This window comes from Palaemon carinicauda, chromosome 33 (assembly GCF_036898095.1).
Source record: "Palaemon carinicauda isolate YSFRI2023 chromosome 33, ASM3689809v2, whole genome shotgun sequence".
NCBI lineage: Eukaryota > Metazoa > Arthropoda > Malacostraca > Decapoda > Palaemonidae > Palaemon > Palaemon carinicauda.
In genome coordinates, this window is record NC_090757.1 from 62,089,504 (window position 1) to 62,107,798 (window position 18,295).

The window sequence follows — 18,295 nt, forward strand, 5'->3', positions numbered from 1 at the left end:
GTCAGACATCTTGAATCAAAGAGTTAGTCAAGGGGGATTCCAAATCAAGCAAAAAGATCGTTAACCATTAATCAAAACCAAATAAAAGCTATCTAAGCTAATAAGAAAAGTTTCCAGTATAGCGACAGCTGAAATCTTAGAGAAATACTTCACCAAAAACCGTGAACAATACTCCAAAATCATAAGCATATCCCAGAACGTCTTGCCGGAAGCACGACAGAGGAAAAAGTGAGGTGGTGTCAACAAGAAGTACTGCAGTACCTGGCCACAGGTGGCGCTGGTGAGTACACCCCCTTCTAGTATAGTGATAGCTGGCGTATCCCTCCCGTAGAATTCTGTCGGGCAACGGAGTTGACAGCTACATGATTATCGGGTAAGTTTAATATTGAAAATGTTTGTTTCACCTGAAAGGGAAAAATATATTAGAGCCACTGTAATCTGAAAATTTGTTAAATTTTTTAATATGCATTTCTGTGATATTGATTGTCTCTTCACACTGTGTAAGAACACACGACACAAGTGTTATCTCTATGTTTCTTCACCTCAAATAACTAGAACAGTCCTTGGCATCACCTTGGTGACACTTAATTCAAAGTATTGCACTGTGACGTGTCAATACCTTCACCCTTATATTGACAGTCCCAATCAATTCACTGTTCATCGCAGCACTAGACGACAGGTTTTAGTACACTACCTGCCGCCACCACGATCCGCTTGAGTTCTTGCACTTGCTTCGCATAATGCTTGAAGAACACTCTGGATGACTTCCATCCAGTGTATGAGCGAAGACGCTCAAAGTCCATGTACTGAAAGAAATTCAGTGACGAAGTGATTTTTCTTGGATCATGACATGCGGGTGTACTGTCAGGATCCGCTCTGCGAATAAAATAGGTGATCTTTGCCCTTAGTTGTTTTAGGAATAGGTTTGACCCTGCGGTTTCTCTTTTAAAAGCTGTCCTCCCCTGAAGTCTGAAGTTCTTCGAAGATAGACCTTTAGACACTCCACTGGGCACAGCGAGACATCTTCCTTCAGAGGGCAGATTCTCCAGGGACCTCACCTTTTGGTGGGTAGCTCGTTCTTAGCAAGAAATGTTGGGTCAGGAAAAAGATCCAGTTCTCTCACTTCTGTGAACTGAATATGGCCCTCATCTCTGGATAGGGCCACTATTTCACTAACTCTGGCCCCTGAGGCTAGAGCAAACAAGAAAATAACTTTTTGGGTTAAGTCTTCAGAGAGCAATCCTTCATTGTTCACTGTTGAAGCAAAGTGTAGGACCTTGTCCAAGGACCACGAAATAGGCTTCGGAGGGGCTGCAGTACTGAATTTAGCACAAGCCTTAGGGATCTTGTTAAAGATTTCGGTTGACAAGTCTACTTGAAAGGCGTATAGCAGAGGTCTAGTCAAGGCTGATTTACACGTGGTTATCGTATTGGCTGCCAAACCTTGCTTATGAAGGTGGATAAAGAAGGACAAACAGAAGTCCGTTGGGATTTCTTTTGAACCTTTTGCCTTGACGAAAGCAACCCACTTTTTCCAAGATGACTCATATTGTCTTCTGGTTGATTTAGACTTATATTCTTCTAGGAAGTCTATACTGTCTCTCGAGATCCCAAACCTTTTCTTTACTGCTAAGGAGAGAAAATCATGAGATGAAGGTTTTGGGTTCTCTGTGATGAAGCGAAGACAATCGACTTCTGTACTTGTTGAAACAGTACTGGGTCTGGCAGAGGGACCAGCCTCAGCTTCAGTTCCAGTACTAGAGGGAACCAATTGCTCTTTAGCCACTTGGGAGCCACTAGAGCTGCCGTTCCTCGAAAGGATCTCAGCTTGTTGAGGAACTTCATTACGAGATTGGTTGGTGAGAACAGGTAAATCCGGTTCCATCTGTTCCAGTCGGGGGACATGGCGTCCATCGCTTCTGCTAGAGGGTCCTCGTATGGGGCCACGTAACGAGGTAGTTTCTTGTTGTCGCTCGTCGCGAAGAGGTCGATCTGCAGTTCTGGGACTTGATGTAAGATGAAGGAGAATAAGCCTGCATCTAGGGACCATTCTGACTCTATCGGCGTGAGCCTGGATAGAGCGTCCGCCGTCACATTGCGGAACCCTTGAAGGTGAACTGCTGATATATGCCATCTCTTCTTTTCCGCCAAGCGGAAGATGGCCAACATCACTTGGTTGATTTGGGGTGATCTCGAGCCTTGACGATTCAAACATCTACCTATCACCTCGCTATCCAGGATCAGTCTTATATGGACTGAATTGCGAGGGGACAATTTCTTCAGCGTCAGAAAGACTGCCATGGCCTCCAAAATGTTAATGTGGAAGGTCTTGAATAGAGAAGACCAAGTCCCTTGGACTTTCGGTTGATGGGAGTGACCTCCCATCCTTCCTTTGATGGGTCCATATGGATGATAACTGAAGGTAGAGGTGGTTGCAAGGGTACGGACTTCTTTAGGTTCTTGGCCTTCGACCATGGCTTGAGAAGTGATCGTAGTCGAGTCGGTATCGGTCTTCTTAGATCTCTTCGAGTGTTTGATGCGTATCTTCTCCAGACTCCTGATGCATCTTTTAGCTGTGTTATTAGCACTGGGTCTGTCACTGATGCAAACTGAAGAGAACCCCGTACTCTCTCCTGTTGGCGTCTTGATATCCTGTCGGATTTCAGTAGTCTCTTGACAGATCCCGCAATCTCTCCCCTCTTCCCTGGGGGAATGGAGAGACGGTATTCCTAGCCATTGAAACTCCTGAGCTGGAGATAATCGAGACTTCCTGACGTTGATCTTGAATCCCCGATGTTCCAGGAATTGGATCACTTTCTTGGATGCTTGCATGCACTCCGTCCTGGATGCTGGCCACACCAGCCAGTCGTCCAGGTAGGATACTACCTGGACACCTTCCAGGCGTAGTTGTTGAACGATTGCGTCTGCAAGCTTTGTAAAGATCCTTGGGGCTATATTTAGTCCGAAGGGCATGGCTCTGAAAATGTATTTCTTCTTTTGTAGCCTAAATCCTAGGTAGGAGGAGAGGGGGCGGTTGATTGGAATATGCCAGTAAGCATCTTCCAGGTCTATCGAAACTGTGTACGCCCCTTTTGGCAGCAGGGTCCTTATGTTTTGAAGGGTTAATATCCTGAACTTCTTGTTTTCTATGAACTTGTTGAGTGGCGACAAGTCCAGAATGACTGAGTTTGTCTGAGTCCTTCTTGGGAACACAAAACAGCCTTCCTTGGAATTTGACGGACTTTGCCCTCCGTATCACCCGTTTGCTCAAAAGTTCTTGGGTGTATTCTTCCAGGACGGGGGTGGAGTGTTGGAAGAATTGAGAAAATGATGGTGGAGCTGTCCTCCAGCTCCATCCTAGTCCGTTCTTGATTAGGCTGTGGACCCAAGGATCGAAGGTCCAGCGATCCTGAAATTGTTGGAGTCTTCCTCCTACCGGAAGCATCTCATTGCTTCGACTGTCCGGAGGACTTGCCTCCTTGACCGCGTCCTCCCTTACCCCCTCTTCCTCTTGGGGGGTATCTAGAGTAGCCCCTTTTCGACACTTTACCTTTAGGACGAAAAGTAGTGGTCTGCCTCTCATACGCAGGAGTAAATGCTGGGGACTGGGCAACCAGCTGCTGAGGCACCATCTGGCAAGATAGTTGGGGTTGAACCACCATCTGGGGCACCGCAGTCATGGGAACTGCGGGAAGTTGTTGCTGCTGTTGTCTGACGGGGCGAGAGGGCAACCTGGGTCTTTTCGTCCTCCTCTTAGGCTGGGGACACTCATCCGGGGAAGACTTCCTCTTCGCCGACAAGCCCCACTTCTGGAGAAGATTTCTATTCTCCGTGGCAGCCTTGTCTATCACTTCCTTGACCACTTCGCTCGGGAGGAGGTCCTTTCCCCAGATATTGGAAGCTATCAGCTTCCTGGGTTCGTGTTTTACTGCAGCCGAAGCAAACACGAACTCCCTACATGCATGTCTGGCTCTCATGAAGCCATATGGGTCCTTGACCAGGTTAGCCAAATGTGATTTGGCCATGACCATGTTCATGTCTGGGGTTCTGCTATTGCTTGCCGTTGCCTCCAAACAAATCTGGAGGGACAGGGATGCGGCAAGTCTTTCCTTTGTCTCTTGCTCCCTACGCAAGAGAAAGTCAGACAGCTTAGGGAGGTTTTCGCTGAACTGGCGTCCAGCAATATCTGCCTCCAACTTCCCAACTGAGAAGGTAAGGTGGATTTCCTTCCAGTCCTTATCCTCCGTAGGCAGGGCTAGGGATAAGGGTCTACACTCCTCGGGTGTAGGGCAAGGTTTACCTGCCTTTATTGCCTTCATAACCGCCTTAAAACCTTTTGCAGTAAAGGGAAAGAAAGGTGGGGTGTTTCTTGCTAAGGGCTGACACTTTCGAGTTAGTGAAGTCCTTCTCTTTCAGGCTACTTGACAACAGAGCCTGAGCTTTCTCATGGTCAAGAACTATGACCTTCTTTGGTTCTGTCTCCTCCTTGGACGTCGGTTCCGCCTTCAAGCGGACGAAGCAGTCTGGGTAAGACTGAAAGCTGGGCAAGAAATCGACTCCCTCTATATCTATAAGGACAGCCCCCAGTTTTTCTGATATGAATATCTTCCCGTTGGTGATAGGCATGTATTCTGCATGCCTCCAAGGATTCACATCAGAGCAAGGGAAGATCTTTCACGTTGAGTCTCCTCTGAGACCCACGGGACGCGGCAAGATGGTCCATCTTTCTCTTCAGTTCAGCGTCCCTTTCTTCGTTTTGCTTACGAAGATTCTCCATCATTGCCATAAGACTGGCCAATGTCTTATTCATATCATCTGATGGAGGAGCAGAAGACGTAGAGGGTAATGGTTCCGGGGCCGGAACCGACGAAACGGACTCCGATTCGACGTCATCCTCATCATCTTCAGGAGCCAAGGTAGACTCCTCTTCTAGACCTTCCACTAGAAGGTCTTTCTCGGTGTCCTCAGACACCTCCGACATCCTCTCATCTAGGTGGATGTCCTTCATCGCGTCCAAGACTTTTGCATCTACGGTAATCTGAACGCAAGGGATCTCAGGTCGAGGCTGGGGTATGACAGCTTCCACACCCGCCTTAGGGAACAGCAAGGCGTGCATCAGTTCACTCAGAGGGTAAGGTCCCGTGGCATTCTTTTGAAAGCCACAAACCCATCTGCGCAGCTGTCTTGGGGTCATCAAATCCCTCGGTAACCAAGGCCTTGCAAACATTGCAGTCCTGGTGGTCCCAGTACTTAAAGAGGTCCCTTGGAGATGGAGCAGGGAGAATGAGCCCTGCACTCTTCATGGCCACAGAAGTCCTTGCTCCTAATATTGCAAAAAGACTCGAAGGCACATAGGATGGTCCTCTTGTAAAGACAAGAAAAATAACTGAGTAGGCAGTACTTCATCTCACCTGATAAACTATATAAAATATTATTATTAATATTTTTGCATATAGCTTAGGCTAGACAAGCTAGAAAAGAACTAGGAAAGACACATACTTGAGTTTCCTATCCAGCCAATTGCTGCGACCTCGCCCATAATTAAAACCTAGAGTTTTCCTATTCAGGAAACCCAATGGAAGAATTCTAACCTGTAAGGATAGATAAGTGTAACTTAACACTGACTTTCCAAAGGTTTTAATAATGTGGGTAAATAGTAACTGATCATCTATCAGTATGTTGAAAGAAATCTTTTCTTTCCATATATACTTGGTCTCAACTAAAGACTGTGCAAGGATACACAGGGTATCTTGGAAATTAACTACTGTATAATATATATTTTTTTGGTGGAAGGAAAATTAGTTGTAGCAAAAGAGTGGGGGAATAGAGTAGGTGGATGTAAAAGGGAGCTAGTGAAGGTTGAAGATCTAATAAAATCGGGGGTAAAAAGTAAATATCAGGAAAGGTTGAAAATGACATATGACGAAGTGAAAGTAAGAGAAACTGGTAATTTAGAGGAGGAGTGGAAGTTAGTAAAAGAAAATTTTGATGGGATTGCAAGTGATGTGTGTGGCAAGAAGGTGGTTGGAGGCAGCATGAGGAAGGGCAGTGAATGGTGGAATGAAGGAGTGAAGGTAAAAGTGGAAGAGAAAAAGAGGGCTTTTGAAGAATGGCTGCAGAGTAATAGTATAGAGAAGTATGAAAAATATAGAGAGAAAAATGTGGAAGTAAAGCGCAAGGTACGTGAGGCAAAGAGGGCAGCTGACCTGAGGTGGGGTCAGGGATTGGGTCATTCATATGAAGAGAATAAGAAGTAGTTTTGGAAAGAAGTGAAGAGAGTAAGGAAGGCTGGCTCAAGAATTGAAGAGACAGTGTGGCGGGATGTTGCAAAACAACCCCCACACCCTTGAATCACTCTAAACAGACCAATGTCTCCTCAATACAAACTTTCCCCTTACTACATCATAAACTGGACTCTTAGACAAAAGGACACAAAAAACAAAACATATCCTTAAAATTATATTTCCTTACAAACTAAAACGCTCAACATAAACCAAAAAAAATCACACTTATCACTAATCATACACTTAACCCAAAATAGACATTAATCATACCACCATTCAAATAAACCCTCAAAATAAATAAAGCTTAAAACTAAACACTAACAAAACAAACTTAAATTTACCACAACCCAAACTCCAAAACACAGAAACATATGTATATATATATATATATATATATATATATATATATATATATATATACATATATTGCGAGTGTTCGCTAACACTTCCGCAAGATAACAGTCACAAAAACAAAGCACTTAAATAATCAATCACTTAGCCAACTGTCTTTGTTGGCCCAACACCACTATATGAAACCAGAAGATTGTCTTAAATTGCCATAACGGCCTTAACTCCTCGGGGTCATGGGTGTCATCATCATCATCATCATCCGAAAATTCCTTCTTACAGCCAAGTCGTTACCAATTTTATCCAAATCTAAAATAGCAGTCAGTTCCAAGTCCCTTATAACAAGCCAGGTCATCAATCAATATTCAAAATATCTCTCTCAAAGGAGGAATCACGGCTGTTGAAATATATAATAACTTCCACGCTGGTCGAAAAATGATTAAATAAGGTAAAATCCAGCATTCAAACACAACTGAATCGAGCAGCAGTCAAATAAAAAAATAAGCATTCACCCAAGACATTCACCACTGTCGTAACCTAACTAAAAACATAAACAAACAATCTCATTTATACCAACAGTCTTTCTCACCACAAACAATCGATACACTAACTACCTCTCTCTCTCTCTCTCTCTCTCTCTCTCTCTCACACAGGATTTGGCAAAAGAAAATAAACAAAAAATAAAACAAAAATTAATCCTCCACATTCCTCCCCCTTATTTTGCCAAATCCTACTACATTCTCCCACAACCACTTACATTATTTTTTTCATAACCCAGTCGCAGTCGGGAACAGGACCTCTGTTCCGAGTAACTGGGCCTCCATATACTCTCTCATTCACTTCTTCCTTACCACAATCATTCGCTACATTAACACTATTCCTATCTAAATCCCTATCATCTAATATATCATGTACAATCTCATCTACCGCGTTCTCGTTTGGCCCTATAATTACACTCACTTCTGTAAACAGTTCATCCATTTCATCAAAAACATTCTCAACTTCAGCAAAAGATTCATTCATGCTACTTATCATTCTCCTATCTCTCATTCTCGCATTCGTCATACTTTCTTTTACATCATCTAATGAAAAACCACACACACTATAGGTATCATTCATACTCAGCCATGATTCATCTGTATTAATACATTTATCTTCCACACTCACTTGCACATTTACACCCTTGTCATACTTATTTCTATTCTCACTTTTACTTATAAAATTTTCCCTTTTTTCATCCTTACTTAAAACTTTCAAACGCCTCTTTTTCCTATATTCAACTAACACTAATTGTTTATTTTCCAGCCCTAACTTCTCATGCATACTAGATTCATACTTGCTCATTTCCAAACAATTATTCATCCCATTCTCACAAACATTGATCCTATTCCTTCCGCACACACAGGACTCACCCAGCTGAACCCTCTTACACTCTAGTTTCCCGAACATCCTGGCTGACTTACTCCCTTCTTCCTACATACTCTAGCTACATGCCCATCTGCACCACATTCAGTACACTTACCCCGCGGCTCCTTGCACATTCTAGCATAATGCCCATCCTTACCACAATTACCACAAATCACATTCATACGATTACTACGACATCCACTCGCTATGTGCCTAGTCATACCACACCGATAACATTTTACCCCTTTCTCTTTCTTGCACTCGCTAATTCTATGACCTACCTCACCACATCCAAAACAAGCACCCAGAGCCCATCTACATTCATTCTTCTTATGTCCTACTTTCCCACATCTATAACACTTCTCTTCACGAATACAACTACCTGACCTACCTTGCGGTGCACTAGCACTCCTATCCCTCCAAATCTGATTCCCTTGCCTAAACCCTTCATTTGTCCTTAGAGGTATTCCCACATTACTCGCCCTAACACTCCTATCTACTACATTATCAGCTAACCTCATCGGTCCTCTCATAACAGCATCTCTAAAACTAACAAATTCTGGCACACTTTCCTCCATTCCAGTTCTTACACTCACAGATTTACTTTCTTTCATACATCTATCCAACTCGTAATCCTCAACTATCTCTAAAATATCATACCATGTCAATCTTTCTTTTGTCCACCTCATTTTCTCCTTCCGTTTCAAATTAACAAACTCAGCAACATTCTCGGGTACAGTAGCCAAAAACTTCTTCATTAACTCCTTATTCTCATTTATACCTTCATCCCCATACTTCTTCCTAGCTAAAGTTTCCAACCTACATACATACATCAATATCGCTTCTCCTGCATTCATCTGTGCTTCATCAAAATCATTCTTACGCTTATACTTAACACTCCCTTTCATACGTTTTACCTGCTCAATTATTCTCTTTTTCACACTTTCATAATCAACGTCACCTAAACTCATTATCACTCCATACATCGTCAACAAATACCCAGTCAAATATTCTCCTAACTCCCTAGCCCAAACTCTTTTACTATCACCATACTTATCCTGACAATACCTCTCATACTCCTTGAAAAACTCGTATACATCCCTACTACTATGCTCATTGAACCTTTCACACCGAGGTACCTCTCTCATAAACACAGTCTTACACACATCACGTTCATTCTCACTGCTATCATCACTGCTACCTTCCTTCTTGTTTCCTACTTCCTCGCTAGAATATAAGGAATCTAATTCCACAGTCATACTCCTATCCTTGATCATACTCTTCCTAGCCCTTTTCTTACTCGCCACTTTCACCCATTCACGATCGTCCTTGCTATTAGCCTGATACTTTTTCTTCTCTTTCTTCACATCACTTTACCTTTCTTCTCATGATTCCTATCACATTTCTGTTCATCCTTACTATGCCTTATTCCCTTATCTTCAATCTCACTATCACTATTACTATTACTATCTCTTCCTTTCCCATTATCACTAACCTTAGCCTTCTCATCCACTATCAACCCATTACCCGAAGCTGAGGACACTCCTCCGACTGCACCTTCACCCATTATAGTTTTCATCATCCCCATGACTTGCCCCATCATAGCTTCCAATCGGTTCTCCATTCGTTCCTCATTCTCTTTCATCCTCATCTCAACACATTCTTCCACTCTCTCTACAGTTCCCTTCAACTCCCTAAGCTCCTTCTACATCGCCTCATTCTCCCAGTTCAACCTCTCATTCTCTACTAGCAACCTCTCTTTCTCAACTATCAACATCTGCTCCCGTTCTTGATAATGCCGCAATTCCTCCTCCAAAGCCTTTAATTTACCTTCCATTTTTCTTCAACCTTAATCTAATCTCTTATCCTATCAGTCCTTCGTCAAAGAGTCCAGCTTCAATCCCACCTCGGCAGTCCCTGTTCGGGCGTCAAAATAATGTGGCGGGATGTTGCAAAACAACCCCCACACCCTTGAATCACTCTAAACAGACCAATGTCTCCTCAATACAAACTTTCCCCTTACTTTATCATAAACTGGACTCTTAGACAAAAGGACACAAAAAACAAAACATATCCTTAAAATTATATTTCCTTACAAACTAAAACGCTCAACATTAACCAGAAAAATCACACTTATCACTAATCATACACTTAACCCAAAATAGACATTAATCATACCACCATTGAAATAAACCCTCAAAATAAATAAAGCTTAAAACTAAACACTAACAAAACAAACTTAAATTTACCACGACCCAAACTCCAAAACACAGAAACATATATATATATATATATATATATATATATATATGTATATATATATATATATATATATATATATATATATATATATATATATATATATATATATATTGCGAGTGTTCGCTAACACTTCCGCAAGATAACAGTCACAAAAACAAAGCACTTAAATAATCAATCACTTAGCCAACTGTCTTTATTGGCCCAACACCACTATATGAAACCAGAAGACTGTCTTAAATTGCCATAACGGCCTTAACTCCTCGGGGTCATGGGTGTCATCATCATCATCATCACCCGAAAATTCCTTCTTACAGCCAAGTCGTTACCAATTTTATCCAAATCTAAAATAGCAGTCAGTTCCAAGTCCCTTATAACAAGCTAGGTCATCAATCAATATTCAAAATATCTCTCTCAAAGGAGGAATCACGGCTGTTGAAATATATAATAACTTCCACGCTGGTCGAAAAATGATTAAATAAGGTAAAATCCAGCATTCAAACACAACTGAATCGAGCAGCAGTCAAATAAAAAAATAAGCATTCACCCAAGACATTCACCACTGTCGTAACCTAACTAAAAACATAAACAAACAATCTCATTTATACCAACAGTCTTTCTCACCACAAACAATCGATACACTAACTACCTCTCTCTCTCTCTCTCTCTCTCTCTCTCTCTCTCTCTCTCTCTCTCTCTCTCTCTCTCTCTCTCTCTCTCACACAGGATTTGGCAAAAGAAAATAAACAAAAAATAAAACAAAAATTAATCCTCCACAACAGTGAAAGATGGAAATGGAAGGTTGTTAAAAGGAGAGGAGGCAAAGAAAAGATGGGCGGAATATTTTGAAAGTTTACTGAATGTTGAGGATAATAGGGAGGCAGATATAATTGCTGTTGCAGGTGTTGAGGTGCCAGTGATGGAAGATGAGAATGAGAGAGAGATTACAATAGATGAAGTGAGTAGAGCACTAGATGAAATGAGAGTAGGAAAAGCGTCTGGTATGGATGGTGTGAGAGCTGAGATGTTGAAGGAAGGGGGTGTGACTGTACTTGAATGGTTGGTGAGATTGTTTAATATGTGTTTTGTGTTGTCAATGGTACCAGTAGATTGGGTTTGTGCATGTATTGTACCACTATATAAGGGTAAGGGAGATGTGCATGAGTGTTGTAATTCAAGAGGTATTAGTTTGTTGAGTGTATGGTAGAGTAATGATTAATAGGATTAAGGATAAAACAGAGAATGCATTCATAGAAGTACAGGGTGATTTTAGAAGAGGTAGGGGTTGTATGAATCAGATTTTTACAGTAAGGCAGATATGCGAGAAATATTTAGCAAAAGGTAAGGAGGTGTAGGTTGCGTTCATGGAACTGGAGAAAACGTATGATAGAGTTGATAGGGAAGCAATGTGGAATGTGATGAGGTTATATGGAGTTGGTGGAAGGTTGTTGCAAGCAGTGAAAAGTTTCTACAAAGGTAGTAAAGCATGTGTTAGGATAGGAAATGAAGTGAGTGATTGGTTTCCGGTGAGAGTGGGGCTGAGACAGGGATGTGTGATGTTGCCGTGGTTGTTTAACTTGTATGCTGATGGAGTGATGAGAGAGGTGAATGCTCGAGTGCTTGGACGAGGATTAAAACTGGTAGACGAGAATGACCATGAATGGGAGGTAAATCAGTTGTTGTTTGCGGGTGATACTGTACTGGTTGCAGACACAGAAGAGAATCTTGGCCGATTAGTGACAGAATTTGGAAGTGTGTGTGAGAGAAGGAAATTGAGAGTTAATGTGGGTAAGAGTAAGGTTATGAGATGTACGAGAAGGGAAGGTGGTGCAAGGTTGAATGTCATGTTAAATGGAGAGTTATTTGAGGAGGTGGATCAGTTTAAGTACTTGGGGTCTGTTGTTGCAGCAAATGGTGGAGTGGAAGCAGATGTATGTCAGAGAGTGAATGAAGGTTGCAAAGTGTTGGAGGCAGTTAAGGGAGTTGTAAAAAATAGAGGGTTGGGCATGAATGTAAAGAGAGTTCTATATGAGAAAGTGATTGTACCAACTGTGATGTATGGATCGGAGTTGTGGGGAATGAAAGTGATGGAGAGACAGAAATTGAATGTGTTTGAGATGAAGTGTCTAAGGAGTATGGCTGGTGTATCTCGAGTAGATAGGGTTAGGAACGAAGTGGTGAGAGTGAGAACGGGTGTAAGAAATGAGTTAGCAGCTAGAGTGGATATGAATGTGTTGAGGTGGTTTGGCCATGTTGAGAGAATGGAAAATGGCTGTTTGCTAGAGAAGGTGATGAATGCAAGAGTTGATGGGAGAAGTACAAGAGGAAGGCCAAGGTTTGGGTGGATGGATTGAGTGAAGGAAGCTCTGGGTGATAGGAGGATAGATGTGAGAGAGGCAAGAGAGCGTGCTACAAATAGGAATGAATGGCGAGCGATTGCGACGCAGTTCCGGTAGGCCCTGCTGCTTCCTCCGATGCCTTAGATGACCGCGGGGGTAGCAGCAGTAGGGGATTCAGCCTTATGAAGCTTCATCTGTGGTGGATAACGGGGGAGAGTGGGCTGTGGCACCCTAGCAGTACCAGCTGAACTCGGTTGAGTCCCTTGTCAGGCTGGGAGGAACGTAGAGAGTAGAGGTCCCCTTTTTTGTTTTTGTTTCATTTGTTGATGGCGGCTACCGCCCAAAATTTGGGGAAGTGCCTTGGTATATGTATGTATGAATAATATATACTTTAGTTTTCTGTCTGCAGTATGATCTATACTGCAAATATACTGGCTACTGTATAATCATATACTGTAGTTTTAGGCTAGCAGCTGGCGGCACGATCCAGCCGGCGACCGGTGGCACCAACCCGGCCGTCATCTGCCAGCTAGGTTAGTACCCGGTGGCACTAGCCGATAGAGAGAGAAAGAATGGAGTGAAGGGTACCGTATTAAATGTTTATTAACAATAAATAAGGATGTAAGTACTTAATCTTACTGCCTTCCTCCAGAATGGGGGTTCAATTGGAAGGGGGAGAATGTTTCATTCAAGCTTCCATCCAAACACAAACCGTTGCCAGTCACTGCCGGTCACTGGTATGTGGATGGCAGTCCAAGAGAGGACTGAAGAACACTCTACAGAAGAGGGGTCTCCCACCAGCAGCCGGCCCATCCGGCACAGCTTTTCCCGGAGCTTTGCGTCCATAAGAGAAGGCTGAGCGACTAAGTAGCTGCTATGTAGGAGCCCCGGCCGGCCTCACAATCCGCCGGCAAGTGGTGAGATTGTAGGACGATGGCCAAAGGGTTGCGATGACTAGGCCATCACTAAAGGACAGCGGGGGTAGGGAAAAGGGTCCTGTATGAAGTGTGGGAGGAGGAGGCAGGGTTGCCGGTCCTACCACACCCCGAAGAAACTCTGTTTCAATATCGGCGCCGTCCTAGGCGGCAGAAAAATATCTATTCTTCAACCTAGGGTCTGCCAATATAGTTAAGGTTATGGCGGCAGTCTTACCGCCACCTCTCAACAAAGGAGAAACAGGGTTTCGGTGCCGGCGCCATCCTAGGCGGCAGAAGCATGTCTATTCTTCAGCCTAGGGTCTGCGAGCACAGGACTAGTCTTCTAAACCGCAGGGAGAAGGTGGCAGCATCATACAACCACTTCAAGTGTGGCCTAGGGAGGTCCTATGCCGACGGCTCAGTCCAGCAGGGGAATGACTATTCACCCTGCCGGCCGGCCGCCGACAAAAGACTATATACTCTGAGGTTCTGACCAAAACCCAAAGCCTGCTATCTGCCGGCCAAGGGAAGAGACAGAGAACGCTAGCCTAGTCAAGCCGGAGTGTCTACTCGATGGCAAGACTAAGATAGGGTTGTAGCCTAAGGGTGCACTCAGAGGGAAGAAGGGATTACCCTTAAATCTCCACTGGAGACTAGTATCGATTTATATAATAATTCTAGGAGATATCTATCTCCACCTGAATAGATAAAACGATACACGAGGGTAAACCGGGAACATGTATGAAAATATACTAAAGCCACTAGGCTAGTAGCCTAGTGGCAGGCGAGATTCGACTACTTTAATCGCCGAAACTCTCTCGTATACGATCGCAGAGGAAGAGGAATACAGTAGGGCCCCCCCCCTTCGACATTAATCCGTTCCGGAGTTGGTATCGTATGGTGAAAATGTCGTATGGCGGGCAATAGAATAGCTAATGCGTGCAAAACCGCGTGTAAAAACATTGAAAATTAGTACGTAACAAAATAGTATAGTAAGCACTGTACTACAGTATACTTATATATAATATACATGTACTGTACTACAGTATACTTATATATAATATACATGTACTGTACAGTATATAATTAAATAACATTTCAGTTAAAAATGAAAATTATATACTGTACTGTACTATAAAGGAAAAATTAAATTTTATTTACCTTTGGAGTAACGTGACTTGAGCTGGTAGTGAGTGGAGGCAGAGGGGGGAGACGATAGATATAAAAACGTATCAATGCTAATTATGTTATGTACACTTAATAATAAATTTATTCTTACTATTAAACACTTAAAATTAAAAATGCTTTTTTGTTTTTACTACAGTATTTTTGTCTTTTGAAATTTTTTTTACGATTTTTTTTTTAGAACTTAAAAATTTACTCTTTTTAGCTTTTTTAATAGAATCACTATTATCATCTTTGCTTTCTGACACTTATCTTTTGGAGAAATATCTATCCAAAGAAGCCTGTTTCTGATGATTCCTCAACATATTTCTAAAAACGGATTTTGAGCGAAGCGAAAAATCTATTTTTGGGTGAGGTAGCCGTGTCATCCTGATGGAAGTTCCTTCTTAGCTTCCTAGGTTATATTTGACTACAGTGATATATCCCAGAGAATTTTACTAAAGGTATCCAGAATTCTAACTCCTGGAGCGAGTATCCCTTATATTTCTAAAAGGGATATCGCATATCAGAGGACGTATTCTTGATACGTCACATAGCTATCTACACCCCTAATATCGTTTACGCTTCGAGAGGGGAGAGTGGCAAGAATTATAGGAGAGCCGTTATTAAGGCAACACTCCTACTGTACTGTAATTGGGCGCCAGCCCGTCTCTGCGTGGCGCCATCTAGTCATTCTTTGTAGCGTTATATAGGTGCTACAGATACAGTATATTAGGGAGGGATTCATTATCCTTTGTCAAAAAGAGGGTGGGTCCATCAGGACGACATGGCTACCTCACCCAAAAATAGATTTTTCGCTTCGCTCAAAATTCGTTTTTTGCGCTCAGGCCATGTCGTCCTGATGGAAGTTTACCAGAGCATTAATGTATCTGTGGATTTTCAATAGTGCCAGTCATCTCGAGATAAATTTTCCTTGGTCGTCTGGACCCAGAGACACTTGATGTTACCGTTATACATCATTCAGCTGATCATGGACTATGTCAGTGCTTCCTGCCCCCTACATGGAAGAGTCTGGGAAGACTCTAGGAGGAAACCCGAGGATTGTGAGTTCAAGGAACAATCTAGCAAACAAGTTTGTATATTAGTGTCCTCATATACATAAAGCATAGTTTGTACTCTGAATGGAAATGATCTGTGTAGGTTACTGATACCTCCCGAATCTGTTTGTTCATGGAGACAGATAGACAGGTTTACATTCGTGTAGGAAACCTTAATTCAGTAAGGTAAACAGGTTAGTACAATCAGTCATTACCAGTGACTGAACTTAAAAGCATAACGAATTATCTGAAGAATGTTTGCTTGGAACAAAATAACATTAGTTCCGAATATTTTTCCAAAATTAAGAGGATAAAAAGATGCTCTGACACCCTTTATTGAATGGTTTAGGATATTTGGGGCAAAATGAGATGCAAAGATTCCTACTATCGTTTATTACAATAGAATACAGAAATCATGGTTGTAACATTTACAATCAATCATATTTTTCGCTGAAAATATCTTTGTGAAAGCATAATTGGTAATAACAGAAAAATTTTGTAGGTTTCATCTGAAAAGGAAACACAAGCCACTCTATGGGAAATATAGAAATTTTCACTTTAGATTCTGTTGTTACAAGGAACACTTGCATACGAATATGCATGGCACATGTGTCAGTCTATTATGCTTAATATCGCCCGTGTAATCAGAACAGTCTATAGTGTCATGCACTAGACACATCACTCAACATGATACACCATAAAAGTATATCATGTACACCCTTCACTAAAAGTCCCAAATAGTGCACTGTTCTTCGCAGAGATCAAGCGGCAGGTTTTAGTACACTACCTGCTGCCACCACAAAGTGTTTGATCTCCTGTAGTTGTTTCGCGTAGTGCTTGAAGAAGACCCTGGATGACTTCCATCCAGTGTGAGCGCGAAGACTTTCAAACGACATAGTTTGAAAGAAATTTAGAGACGAAGCAACTTTTCTCGGATCATGACCTGTGGGTGTACTGTCTGGATCCGCTCTGCGAATAAAATAGGTGATCTTCGCCCTTAGTTGTTTCAAGATTAATGTCGAACCTGGTGTTTCTCCCCTGAAAAGCTGACCTCCCTTAAAGTCTGAAGTTCTACGAAGATAGACCTTTAGGCATTCCACTGGGCATAGGGAAGCTTCTTCCTTCAGAGGGCAGATTCTCCAGGGACCCCACCTCTTAATGGGCAGCTCGTTCTTGGCGAGAAACGTTGGGTCCGGAAAAAGGTTCAGTTCTCCGCGGTCAGTGAACTGAATGTGGCCATCATCCCTCGAGAGGGCCACTATTTCGCTAACTCTGGCTCCTGAGGCTAGTGCAAATAAGAATATCACCTTTTGAGTCAAGTCTTTTAGAGAGCAATCTTCGTTGTTCAAGGTTGATGCTAAGTGAAGAACCTTATCCAAGGACCATGAAAGGGGCTTTCGAGGGGCTGCGGGCCGAAGTTTAGCGCAGGCTTTTGGAATCTTGTTGAAGATTTCGTTGGAGAAGTCCACCTGGAAGGCGTACAGCACGGGTCTGGTTAGGGCAGATTTGCACATAGCAATCGTATTGGCTGCTAACCCTTGTTCATGGAGATGGATGAAGAAGGATATACAGAAATCCGTAGAAATCTCCTTTGGTTTCTTTGCCTTGACAAAGGCGACCCATTTTTTCCAGGAAGACTCGTATTGTCTTCTCGTTGACTTTGACTTGTATTCTTCTAAAAAGTTAATACTGTCCTTTGAAATCCCGAACCTTTTCTTGACTGCTAAGGTGAGAAAATCATGAGATGAAGATTCCGAGTTTTCTGTGATGAAGCTGAGACAGTCGATTTCTGCACTTGTTGAGTCAGAACTGGATCCGGCAACGGGATCAGCTTCAGGCGTAGTTCCATTATCAGGGGGAACCAGACGCTGTTGGGCCACTAATGCTGCCGTTCCGTGAAAGGATCTCAGTTTGTTGAGGACTTTCAGCAGAAGGTTGGTTGGAGGGAACAGGTAGATCTTGGGCCATCTGTTCCAATCTAGGGACATTGCATCCGTTGCTTCCGCTAGAGGATCCTCGTACGGGGCTACATACTGGGGTAGCTTCTTGTTGTCGCTCATTGCGAAGAGGTCTACTTGCAGTCCTGGGACTTTGCGTAAGATGAAGGAGAATGATCTTGCATCTAAGAACCATTCTGACTCTATCGGGTTGAACCTGGATAGAGCGTCCGCCGTCACATTGCGGAACCCTTGAAGATGAACTGCTGACAAGTGCCATCTCTTCTTCGCTAGCCGGAGGATGGCCAATATCACTTGATTGACTTGAGGCGATCTCGAGCCCTGTCGATTTAGGCATCTCATTACAACCTCGCAGTCTAATACCAGTCGGATGTGGATTGAGCAGCGAAGTTTCAGTTTTTTCAGTGAAAGAAAAACTGCCATGGCTTCCAGAAAGTTGATGTGGAAGGTTTTGAAGAGGGAAGACCAGGTTCCTTGGACTTTCCGATGGTGAGAGTGGCCTCCCCACCCTTCCTTCGAGGCATCCGTGTGAACAGTGACTGACGGTGGAGGCGGTTGTAG

The 18,295-nt window shown here is 42.9% G+C and overlaps 1 protein-coding gene across 1 annotated transcript in view; it reads right to left on the reverse strand.

Annotated features, from left to right (window-relative positions):
• LOC137625964 (uncharacterized) overlaps positions 1-18,295 on the reverse strand; it is a 365,639-nt gene that overhangs the window by 18,289 nt on the left and 329,055 nt on the right. The gene's annotated exons all lie outside the window — the stretch shown is intronic.